The sequence below is a fragment of the Halichoerus grypus genome, chromosome 9 (genome assembly GCF_964656455.1).
Source record: "Halichoerus grypus chromosome 9, mHalGry1.hap1.1, whole genome shotgun sequence".
NCBI lineage: Eukaryota > Metazoa > Chordata > Mammalia > Carnivora > Phocidae > Halichoerus > Halichoerus grypus.
The window spans coordinates 140,154,898-140,167,499 of record NC_135720.1 but is presented as its reverse complement, the minus strand read 5'-3'; the positions used below and the strand labels follow the sequence as shown (position 1 = coordinate 140,167,499).

The following is a 12,602-nucleotide window of genomic DNA, read 5'->3' as shown; positions in this document are numbered from 1 at the left end:
ACAGTCTTGCACAATTCACAGCGCTCACCATAGCACATACCCTCCCCAATGTCTATCACCCAGCCATCCCATCCCTCCCACCCTCCACCACTCAAGCAACCCTCAGTTTGTTTCCTGAGATTAAGAATTCCTCATATCAGTGAGGTCATATGATACATGTCTTTCTCTGATTGACTTATTTCGCTCAGCATAACACCCTCCAGTTCCATCCACATCGTTGCAAATGGCAAGATCCCATTCCTTTTGATGGCTGCATAATATTCCATTGTATATATATACCACATCTTCTTTATCCATTCATCTGTTGATGGACATCTTGGCTCTTTCCACAGTTTGGCTATTGTGGACATTGTTGCTACAAACATCAGGGTGTACATACCCCTTCGGATCCTTACATTTGTATCTTTGGGGTAAATACCCAGTAGTGCAATTGCTGGGTCATATGGTAGCTCTATTTTCAACTTTTTGAGGAACCTCCATACTGTTTTCCAGAGTGGTTGCACCAGCTTGCATTCCCACCAACAGTGTAGGAGGGTTCCCCTTTCTCCACGTACCCGCCAACATCTGTCATTTCCTGACTTGTTAATTTTAGCCATTCTGACTGGTGTGAGGTGGTCTCTCACTGAGGTTTTGATTTGGATTTCCCTGATGCTGATTGGTGTTGAGCACTTTTTCATGTGTCTGTTGGCCATTTAGAGCAATAATTTAAAGTGCAGGTTGATGTGCTTATAATGGATAAAGATATAATTTGTATGACAATAGAATGAGGATGGTGGAAGAAATCAAACTATGTTGGTGCAAAGTTTTTGTATATTTTAAATTTAGGTTGGTATTAAGGCTAGATTATTTTAACATGCTAACTGAAATCTCCAAGGAAGCCCCTGGAAAATAACTAAAAAATATAGAAAAATAGACAATAAGAGAATTAAAATGGCATAAAAGAAAATATCAATTTAACATGAAAGAAGGCAGTAATAGATGTTGAGAGAAAAACACATAAGACATACAATAAAACGTCAAAATGACAGACATAAATCAACTTTTTTGCTTCTATTCAACATTGTACTGGAGGTTCTAGCAATGGAAATTAGACAAGAAAAAGAAATTAAGGGCCTCTAGTTTGGAATGGAAGAAGTAAAACTATATTCACAGATTACATAAACTTGTACATAGAAAATACTAAAGATACTATAAAAGTAACTAATACACAAGTTCAGCAAGAGTTCAGAATACAAGATCAATATAATCAATTGCATTTTTATATGCTAGCATAAAACAATACAATTAAGAAAACAATTACATTTATAATAACATTAAAAAGAATAAAAACTTAGGAATAGATTTAATTTAAAAGTTGCATGTTAACAACTACAAAACATACCTGAATGAACCTAAAGAAAAATTAAATAAATGGAGAGATATACCATCCTCATGGATTGAGAGAATTAACAGTTTAAGATGGCCTTGCTTCCCAAATTGATCTACAGTTCAATGCATCCCTATCAATCAGAGTTCCAGCTGTTTTTTTTTTTTTAATAAATTTACACTAAAAGTAATATGAAAATACAAAGGACCTAGAGTAACCAAAATACTCTTGAAAAAGAACAAAATTGGAGGATTCACACTCTTCAACTTCATAACTTACTGCAAAGCTACAGTAACTAAAATTGTGTGATACTGGCATAAAGATAGACATATAGATCAATGGAATGGAACTGAGGATCCAGAAATATACACTTAAATTTATGGTTAATTGGTTTTAAATAAGTGTTCCAAGATAATTCAATGGGGAAAAATATTTGACAAACAATGCTGGGATAACTAGATAGGGACATGTGAAAGAATGATGTTGGACCCATACCTCACACCGTATACAGACATTAACTGAGAATGGGTCATAGACCTTAGTTAAAAGGCTAAACTATAACTATGTTAGAAAAAAATCATAGGAATAAATAAATCTTCATGACTTTCAAGCTGGGAGAGGTTTCTTTGATATGATATCAAAGTACAAGCAACAAAAGTAGACAAATTGGATTTTATTAAAATTAAAAGCTTTTTTTGTTTCAAAGGACACCATCAAGAAAGTGAAAAGACAACCCATGGAATGGAAAAAAGGTATTTGCAAACCATGTATGTGATAAAGGAATGTATTCAGAATATATAGAGTTCTTACAATTCAACAATACAAAGACAAATGATGCAATTTAAACACGAACAAAGGATTCAAATAGACATTTCTTCTAAGTTATATTAAAATGGCCAGTAAGCACATGGAAGGGGGTTCAACATCAATAGTTATTATGAGAATGCAAATCAGAACTACAATAAGGGAGGCTGGAAAGATGGTGGAATAGGAGGACCCTAAGCTTGCCTTGTGCCATTGATACTACTCACATCAGTTTAAATAACCCAGAAAATGACCCAAAGGCTGGCAGAACAAACTCCACAACCAAAGGTGAAGGAGAGGCCACACCGAAGAAGGTAGGAAGGGCAGAGATGCAGTTTGGGAGCAAAGGGGGACCCTGGCTGTAAGCAGTCCGGAGTGAGCTGGAGGCAAGATAAAGGGCGAGGAATAGGCTGTCACGCTTGGTAGCCTGCATGGGGAAGAAGAATTCCCATCATATTTGGCTTTGAAGGTAAGAGTTCTTACAACCAGCAGCACTTAAAACCTGGAAAGACAGTACAACAGACCATTTGTGGGGATACAGCATAGCAGGAACGGTTTGAAAAACACCGGGGGGCATAAGGGAGGAAGAGTTATTTACTCATCTCAGAGCATGGCCTGGAAAGGCAGGGATTGCAGGGACAAAGGAGATGGCAGGAACCATTTCCCTCCCCAGCTCCCCAGGACAAACACCTGCAGGAACCAGCAGTGCAGACATTAGCTACCTAACTTGCTTATACCAAACCCCGCCACCCTGTGTTTTGGTGGATATGCCCTTTTCACTCACACTGGCCTTAGTCCTGGCTCTGTGGGTCTTCTCACCCAGAAGCCTGGCTCAAACCTTGCCAACACTGTGTCTCTCCATGCGGGGCCTTGATTCTGGGGCAGTGGTGGTGTCAGGTCACATTTGGCAAGCAGACCAGTGCACACCTTGTTAAAATGTGCCCCACCTGGCTGGGGACCAAACACTTCCCACAATCGCCTGAGAGGCTCCCCAGCTGACCGGACTAAAGGAAAAAGCAGTCAGGACACCACAGGGCACACATAAGACACATAGGAGATATTTGCTGAGGTGCCAGGGGAGCAGAAGACACTGCATTGCAGGCCACTGCAGGAACTCTTCTTCATAAGGCCGTTACCTTCAAAAGCAGGAAACTATAAGTGGATGTGAAAATAAAATTGGGGTAGCAATACTTATATCAGACAAAATAGACTTTAAAACAAAGACTGTAACAAGAGACAAAGAAAGATACTATATAACAATAAAGGGGCAATCCAACAAGAAGATCTAACAATTGTAAATATTATACACCCAATTATGGGAGCACCCAAATACTTAAAGCAGTTAATAACAAATATAAAGGAACTAACTGATAATACTAAAATAATAATAGGGGACTTTGACACCCCTCTTACATCAATAGGCAGATCCTCTAAACAGAAAATAAACAAGGAAACAGGGCTTTGAATGACACACTGGAGCAGATGGATCTAACAGGTATATTCAGAACATTCCATCCTACAACAGCAGAATACACATTCTTTCTAGGTGCACACAGAATATTCTCCAGAATAGATCACATATCAGGCCACAAAACCAGCCACAAAAAATTAAAAAATATTGAAGTCATGCCATACATCTTTTTTGACCACAATGCTATGAAACTAGAAGTCAACCACAAGAAAAAATTTAGACCACAAATACATGGAAGTTAAGCAACATGCTACTAAACAATGAATGAGTCAACCAGGAAATAAAAGAAATTAAAAATTACATGGAAACAAATGAGAATGAAAACATGATTGTCCAAAATCTTTGGGATGCAACAAAAGCTGTTTAAGATTAGGGAAATTTATAGCAATACAGGCTTACCTCAAGAAGCAAGAAAAATCTCAAACAACCTAACCTTATATCCAAAGAAGCTAGAAAAAGAACAACAAAAGCCTAAAGCCAGCAGAAGGAAAGAAATAATAAAGATTAGAGCAGAAATAATGTTATAGAAACTTAAAAAAAAAAAAAGAATAGATCAATGAAACCAGGAGCTGGTTCTTTGAAAAGATCAACAAAATTGATAAATCTCTAGCCACACTCATTTAAAAAAAAAGGAGAGGAGAGAGAGAGAGACATATGACTCAAATAAGCAAAATCAGAAATGAAAGAAACAATAACAAACACCACAGAAATACAAACAATCCTAAGAAAATATTATGAAAAATTACTGCCAACAAATTGGACAACCTAGAAGAAATGGATAAATTCCTAGGAACATACCAAAACTGAAACAGGAGGAAACAGAAAATGTAAACAGACCGATTACCAGAAATGAAATTGAATCACTAATCAAAAAACTCCCAACAAACAAAAGTCCAGGACCAGACAGCTTCACAGGTGAATTCTACCAAACATTTAAAGAAGAGTTAATACCTATCCATCTCCAAGTATTCCAAAAAATAGAAGAGGAAGGAAAACTTTCAAATTCATTCTACAAGGCCAGCACTACCCTGCTACCAAAACCAGATAAAGATACCACATAAAAAGAAAACTACAGGCCAATAACCATAATAAACATAGATGCAAAAATCCTCAACAAAATATTAGCAAATCAAATCCAAAAATATATTAAAAAATCAGTCACCATGATCAAGTGGGATTTATTCCTGGGTTGCAAGGGTGGTTCAATATTCACAAATCAATCAATGTGATGCATCACATTCACAAGAGAAAGGATAAAAACCATATGATCATTTCAATAGATGCAGAAAAAGCATTTGACAAAGTACAACAACCATTCCTGAAAAAACCCTCTACAAAGTAGGTTTAGAGGGAATAACTCAACATAATAAAGGCCATATATGAAAACCCACAGCAAACATCATCCATGATGAGATGATTTCCTAAGTCAGGAACAAGACAAGGATGTCCACTCTCACCACTTTTATTCAACACAATACTAGAAGTCTTAGCCACAGAAATCACATAACGAAAAGAAATAAAAGGCATCCAAATTGGTAAGGAAGAAGTAAAACTCTCACTATTTGCAGATGACATGATACTCTATATAGAAAACCCTAAAGACAACAACAAAAAAATACTAGAACTGATAAATTAAATCGGTAAAGTTGTGGGATAGAAAAGCAATACACAGAAATCTGTTGCATTACTATACACCAAAAATGAAGCAGCAGAAAGAGAAATTAAGAAAACAATCCCACTTATAACTGCACCAAAAATAATAAGATACCTAGGAATAAATTTAACCAAAGAGGTGAAAAAGACCAGTACTCTGAGAACTATAAAACACTGATGAAAGAAATTGAAGATGACACAAAGAAATGGAAACACATTCCATGCTCATGGATTGGAAAAATACATATTGTCAAAATGTCTATACTACCCAAAGCAATCTACACAGTTAATGAAATCCCTATCAAAATACCAACAGCATCTTTCACAGAACTAGAACAATCCTAAAATTTCTATGGAACCACAAAGGAAGCCTAATAGCCAAAGCGATCTTGAAAAAGAAAAGCAAAGCTGGAGGCATCACAATTTCTGACTTCAAGTTATATTACAAAGCTCTAGTCATCAAGACAGTATGGTACTGGCACAAAAATAGACACACAAATCAATAGAATGGAATAGAAAACCCAGAAATAAGCCCACAGTTATATGGTCAATTAAGCTTCAACAAAGCAAGAAAGCATATCCAATGGGAAAAGACAGTCTCTTCACCAAATGGTGTTGGGAAAACTGGGCAGCCACATGCAGAAGAATGAAACTGGACCACTTTCTTAGACAAAATAAGACAATAGACAAAAATATTTTGTCAATAGACAAGAATAAACTCAAAATGGATTAAAGACTTCAATGTGAGACCTGAAACCATAAAAGTCATAGAAGAGAACACAGATAGTAACTTCTCTGACATCTACCTTAGCAACATTTTCCTAGGTATGTCTCCTGAGGCCAGGGAAATAAAAGCAAAAATAAACTATTGGGACTACATCAAAATAAAAAGCTTCTGCCAGGGAAGGAAACCATCAACAAAAACAGAAGAGAACCTACAGAAAGGGAAAAGATATTTTCAATAACATATCCGATAAAGGGTCAGTATCTAAAATATATAAATAACTTAGAAAACTCAGCACCCAAAAGACAAATAACCCAATTAAAAAATGGGCAGAAGACATGAACAGACATTTCTCCAAAGAAGACATACAGATGGCCAACAGACACATGAAAAGATGCTCATCATCACTTGCCATTAGGGAAATGCAAGTCAAAACTACAAGGGGATATCACCCCACACCTGTCAGGATGGCTAAAATCAAAAACACAAGAAACAAAATGTGTTGGTGAGGATGTGAAGAAAAAGGAAGCCTCTTGCACCGTTGGTGGGAATGCAAACTGGTGCAGCCACTGGGGAGAGCAGTATGGAGGTTCCTCAAAAAGTTAAAAATAGAGCACCCTAGGACCCAGTATTTTCACTTCTGGGTTTTTACACCAATAATACAAAAACACTAATTCAAAGGGATGCATGCACCCCTATGTTTATACACAGCATTATTTTATGGCAGCATTATTTACAATAGCCAAGATATAGAAGCAGCCCAAGTGTCCATTGATAGATGAATGGATAAAAAAGAAGTGGTATATATTTACAACAGAATATTATTCAGCCATAAAAAGAATGAAATCTTGCCATTTGAAATGACATGGATGGAGCTAGAGTGTATAATGCTAAGTGAATAAGTCAGAGAATGACAAATACCATAAGTTTCACTCATATGTTGAATTTAAGAAACAAAACAAATGAACAAAGGAAAAGAGAGAGAAAGAGAGAGAGAGAAACCAAGAAGTAAACTCTATATAGAGAACAAACTGATGGTTACCAGAGGGGTGATGGGTGAAATAGGTGATGGGGATTAAGGAGTACATTGTGATGAGCACCGGGTGTTGTATGGAAGTGCTGAATCACTACGTTGCATACATGAAACTAATATAACACTCTATGTTAACTATACTGGAATTAAAATTAAAAACAATAAAAAACTGTAATGAAATACCTTTTTACATACACTAGGATAGCTAAAATAAAAAAAGATAGACAATAACAAGTGTTGGTGAGAAGGTAGAGAGATTGAACCATCATACATTGGTGGAGGGATTGTAAAATGATGAAATCACTTTGAGAATCAATTTGGGACTCCCTCAAAAATTCAACACAGACCTACCATATGACTCTGTAATTCCATTCTTCATAGGCCCAAGAGAATTGAAAGGAAGTCTAAACAAAAAATTGACCACAGATGCTCATAGCAGCATAATTTATAGTAGCCCAAATGTGGTAACAACCCAAATGTCCATCAACTAAAGAATAGTTCAGTAAAATGGCATATTTGTCATAAAAAAGAATGAAATGCTCATAGATGCTATAACATGAAATATTGAACCTTAAGAATATTATGCTAAGTGAAAGAAGCTATATACAAATGGCCATAATATGTGTCCTTCCATTTATATGAAATTTCAGAATAGGCACATCCATAGAGACAGAAAAGAGATTAGTGTTTACCATGGACTGGGGAAAGGGGAGAATGTGAAGTGGCTACTGATGGGCATGAGGGTTCTTTCGGGAATGATAAAATATTGCTACATTTCATAGTGGTGATTACTGCACAACTATGAATATATTAAACACTGAATTGTGTTTTTTAACTGGGTGAATGTTAAGGTATATGAATCAGAACTTAATAAAGCTGTCATAAAAATAAATATGAAACAAAGATTTTCAAATTTAAACTGAAAGCATAACTTACAGTTAATAAAAGGTAGTTATCAAGTAAAAGTAAAATGATCCTAATGGAAGCTTTGATATGCAAGAAATAATAAAGAGCAATGAACAGAGAAGATATTTGTTTAGTTGTCTAAACTATATGAAACAAAAATTTCCTTAGATAAATTAATTATATGAAACAGTAGTGTATTAAACAAACATAATATTTCTTAATTTAATCAAGAGGATGAAAAGAGTATATATTTATGCAAGTCCAATCTGATATAAAACAGTAATAAGGTCTTTAAGGTAAATCCATTTTATAATAGAATAATATTTTTTTTTTCAGTTTCAGATAGAATTTATAAGGTAGAAGTCCTGTGTATAAGTTGGGAGGGTTAAATGTATAATTTCTAAAAACATGTATTATAGGAAAAATGTGAAAATACCAATTAACGTTATTTTGTAAGTTTAGGAATATCTGAATTTTCAAAGTTGACATAAACTGATAAACAATGGAACATAACAATAAAGTTACTAAACTTGAAAGATGAAGAATCCTGTGAGGGTCTATGCAAATGCATATCCATAAAGAGTGAAAAATCAGAATGGCTTTATAGTTTATACAGTTTCATTGAATTCCAATATTTTGCTAAACAATTGTGACAGTGATGTGAGAGAAAATAGGACCTGAGGAAATAGGACTTGAAATACAGATTTAATATTCAAGTTTTAAGGCAATAAAATAAACATTCTCCATGGATGCATCACTCAATATAACTTGATCATTTAAAGATATTTGATGATACATCCAGACAATCAACACGTGACGCAAAACAAAAGTGAAAAGATGTGACTCGAAAGGATTTGCTATTAGTCCATCATCTTTTTTAGAAGTACAAATACCACACAGCTGTTGAAATTATAATCAGAGGATCCAAGTTTGTATATGATTACTTTAACATTAAAATATCACCTTATGAAAATCAGATGGATAAGAGGATGGGCATGTGCCAGAAGGTTTAAAAATGCTAAATTCTTTATTTAGTAAATAGAAGAATTAGTAGCTTCTGTTTCCAAGTTAAAAAAGTAAGAGTTAATGTACTTCTAGTTTCATAATTTCTAAAGGTAAACTAGAAAAACTGTACTGTTTATATACTTCGAAATTACTATTAGGGGAAAAAAACCCATAAAAGCACACAAATTAAAACACACCACAGCCATGTAGAAATCTTTATAGGGGCTATTTAAAAGAGAAAACAAAATATAAAATAAAAAAATGTTTTGATAGTATGTACATAGATTAAATTTAACTGGAACAAATTAGATTCGGTCAAACAAATTTCACACTACATTAAATAGGCTTATAAACTCTAAATCAATATGCCTCAGAAATGCCAAAATAGAAGTGTGGGGAAAAAAAAAAAGCAAGCCAGAGACACAAAAAAGAAGCAGAAATCAGATTACTAAAGCAAGAGAAGTTTGAAAGGAGGTGAGAGGAGCAACGATGAATCATGAAACAGAGAGGCACTTCCAAATTACAAAGGTTACAACCCAAACTGGAAAGCTAATGGTCCTGAGTCTTCATGTAACAAATAACACAGCATCAAAATCTATATTGCCGAAATAATAGGACATTCAATAGAAAATTGTAATAAAATGTTTGACTCCATTTTTGATATATGACTCCTGAGAGGTCTCAAGTCCTTCATTTCCCTTTCCACTGCTTTCCCAAATCTAGGCAGGCTGGTAAGAAAGCCTGGTCCCCTCTCCTTCAGTGCTAATGGAAAACTCACAGCAGGCAAGCCCCAGCTCATGCCTGTGGGAAGCCCCAACAACATTAAAAACCAATCTAGTCTCCTGCCTTTTAGGTCATTTTTGGACCTGCTTGGGATCTCACCTTGCTCTCCCAAGAAAGCCTCATTATGTGATGAATGAAACTTTCCCTACCCGTTGGTATGGTACCACTGTCTCAACATGTAAACAAAAGTTTTCATTTGTGTGGGGGGAGTCCATCCAGTTACTGCATGATGATTACAACAGAAATAGACAATTGTATTAGGATTTTTTAAATTAACATATAATATATTATTTGTTTCAGGAGTTGTATTAGGGTATTTTAACCTGTATCTCAGCCCAGGCAAGAAACAAATGAATATATAGAGGGTCTAAATGGTATAAATAGATATATTTAAATTAAATGCATACACATCTACTTGATTATATATTTATATTTTATGTGTTTAGCGATAAATAGATATAAAATATATATATACATGTACAACACACAGATATACAGTCGTATATAATGTATATGTATGTATGCATTGGTACGTGTGTGCATATATGTGTGTCAACATACACCCAAAAAGGAGCCTTATAGAGAGTATAACTTCTTTCAAGTATCCAAGGAATATTTTTTTTTTTTAAGTAGGCTCCACACCTAATGTGGGGCTTGAACTCATGACCCTGACATCGAGAGTCACGTGTTCTACTGACTGAGCCAGCTAGGTACCCCTATCCAAGGAACATTTTTAAATGACTATGTAGTAAGGCACATCTGCAAACAAAACAAAAAAAAATCAAGAATAGAAAAACAGACCCCATTATTTGATGAGAAACAAAAACTGGAAATTGATAAGAAAAATAGAAACTGGAAACCACAAACCACTGGGAAATTGACTTAATTTCTTCTTCTCCCCCCGCACCTTATTATTTTCTACAAAAATTGAACTGTGATTAATTTTGAGGGATAACTCTAAAGAACTTTTGGGATTTTGCACCTCCTTGTTTTGGGAAGAAGGTGAGAATGTTTAAGTGTAAGTATACAGCTTTTGTTGTTGTAAATGGACATTGAACCATTTGTACAAAGGCAAGTATGGTCTTGAATAGTCAAATGGGTGAGGTGTGCTTGTCACTGGACTTTTGTCTCTCAGCTCCAAATCTGCTCTTCTCTATTTTGTTCTGTGACTCTGGGGCTGGTCCTCTCCAAGGCACTTCTTTTTTGCCAGTTGCTCTCCCGTTAGGCTCTTAGTGGTGACCACTAAGGTGAAACTACCTGATTGGAGGAAGGAGGGGACCTGTTACTTCCTGTTTTCTTCCTGTGCCTGTCACTACATCACATTAATAGTTCTTCACCTCGGCAGTGGCAGTTCCTCCAAGCGGTAGTAGTTGATTTCAGGTTGCAGTTGTTTTAGCTGTCAGAACTAGCTTCCATGTACACCCCGAGAGAGTCCAGTACCGGTTGGTTGAAGCTCCTGTCTTAGAGGTCTGGTCCCAGCTCCATGGGTCCCATCTCCTGAGGTATCAGATAATTAGCCGACAGCATGTCTGCCTCAGAGGTACAACTCCTAGTTCCCCAGGGTCCCTCCATTCATCCCCCTACCCGAAGGGGTTGTAGCTTCATCCAATAGTGACTACTTCTGTGATTCCTCAGTGTCTTTGATTATTATTAGCAGTAGTAATGGTACATTTTCTGTTCTCTGCTGCCTGGTTGAGAATGGTTCATATAAAATTCTCTTTGTTGAAATGATCGCACTAGTTCCTACCTCCAGCAAGACCCTGACTAATACAGAAACCCATCCTTGCTCCTCCAGATACTTAATCCCCTAAACATAAGAAGCCAGTTTCCTAAGTGTCTCAAGCAACCACCTCTCCTAGTTGCTGGGATCTTACATGCAAATTACTCCAAAGCCTATAATCATGGATTCTCCAATCACTTTCCCCAGAGAGGCATCACATTTAATTATGTCATTGTCTCCCATTGTAAAAGTCAGAGCTCATGTGCCATGTCTTATGTACTTAGATAATTTCTGAACACCAAAATAAATTTGATTAACCAAATGCCCTTTCCCTGATTATAGTAGAAGACTGAGAGCTATAATAAGTTCCTGAAACCATTTCTACTGAAAGCAATACTCATTCCTGTGGTTTACTTTTAGCCCAAATAGCTATTATAGTAGATAGAGACTTTTGTGGTTAAGAATCATTAATTATTTTTTTCTTGTTTTATGTGCTTATGAAGGCAATCATAGGTTTTCAAAGCCCTCAGAAGAATATTTAGTGTTTACATGTTAAGAAGTAAGATTCTTGAACTACTCTTTTGATACTATCAAAAGAGAATGCGGGCCAATGTAAGTGTGCAAGAGCATTTTAGTGTGATAATATTGGCTTCCATCTTCTTTTATAAATTGTCACCTTGTACTAGCAACGTTGAAATTTAAAAAAAATAGTTGAGTAGGATACATTTTAAATAGTTACCTGTGTCATTTAAGGAAATCTGTGTTCCACTTATAATGATTTGGCCAAGCATTGAGGATTAGAGTTTAAGATCCTCAGAATCTCACCTTTCCTGTATCATATATCATAGATGGAAAATTCCCTAAATATTTTTTTATCCATGGAACAAATTGTATAGAATTAATCCTTAATGTTGTCAAAGGAAAGAGTAGTTATTTCAGGCTCCAGTTTATTTTCAATTGATTCTCAGCAAAGTGGGACAGTTTTATTCTAATTTAATATATACAGCCCCACTGAAGTAAACATAGATTTTTGGGAAGTGGAACTTGATATATCGCACTACATAATCCTTCTGGGACTGAGGTTGGCATAGACCACTGTGGTCAGTTTTCTTTTTAATCTTCCCCATTTTCACTGTT

At 35.7% G+C, this 12,602-nt stretch overlaps 1 long non-coding RNA gene across 1 annotated transcript in view; it reads left to right on the top strand.

The window, feature by feature from the left end:
- Positions 1 to 12,602, top strand: part of LOC118554512 (uncharacterized) — a 621,204-nt gene that overhangs the window by 266,781 nt on the left and 341,821 nt on the right. The gene's annotated exons all lie outside the window — the stretch shown is intronic.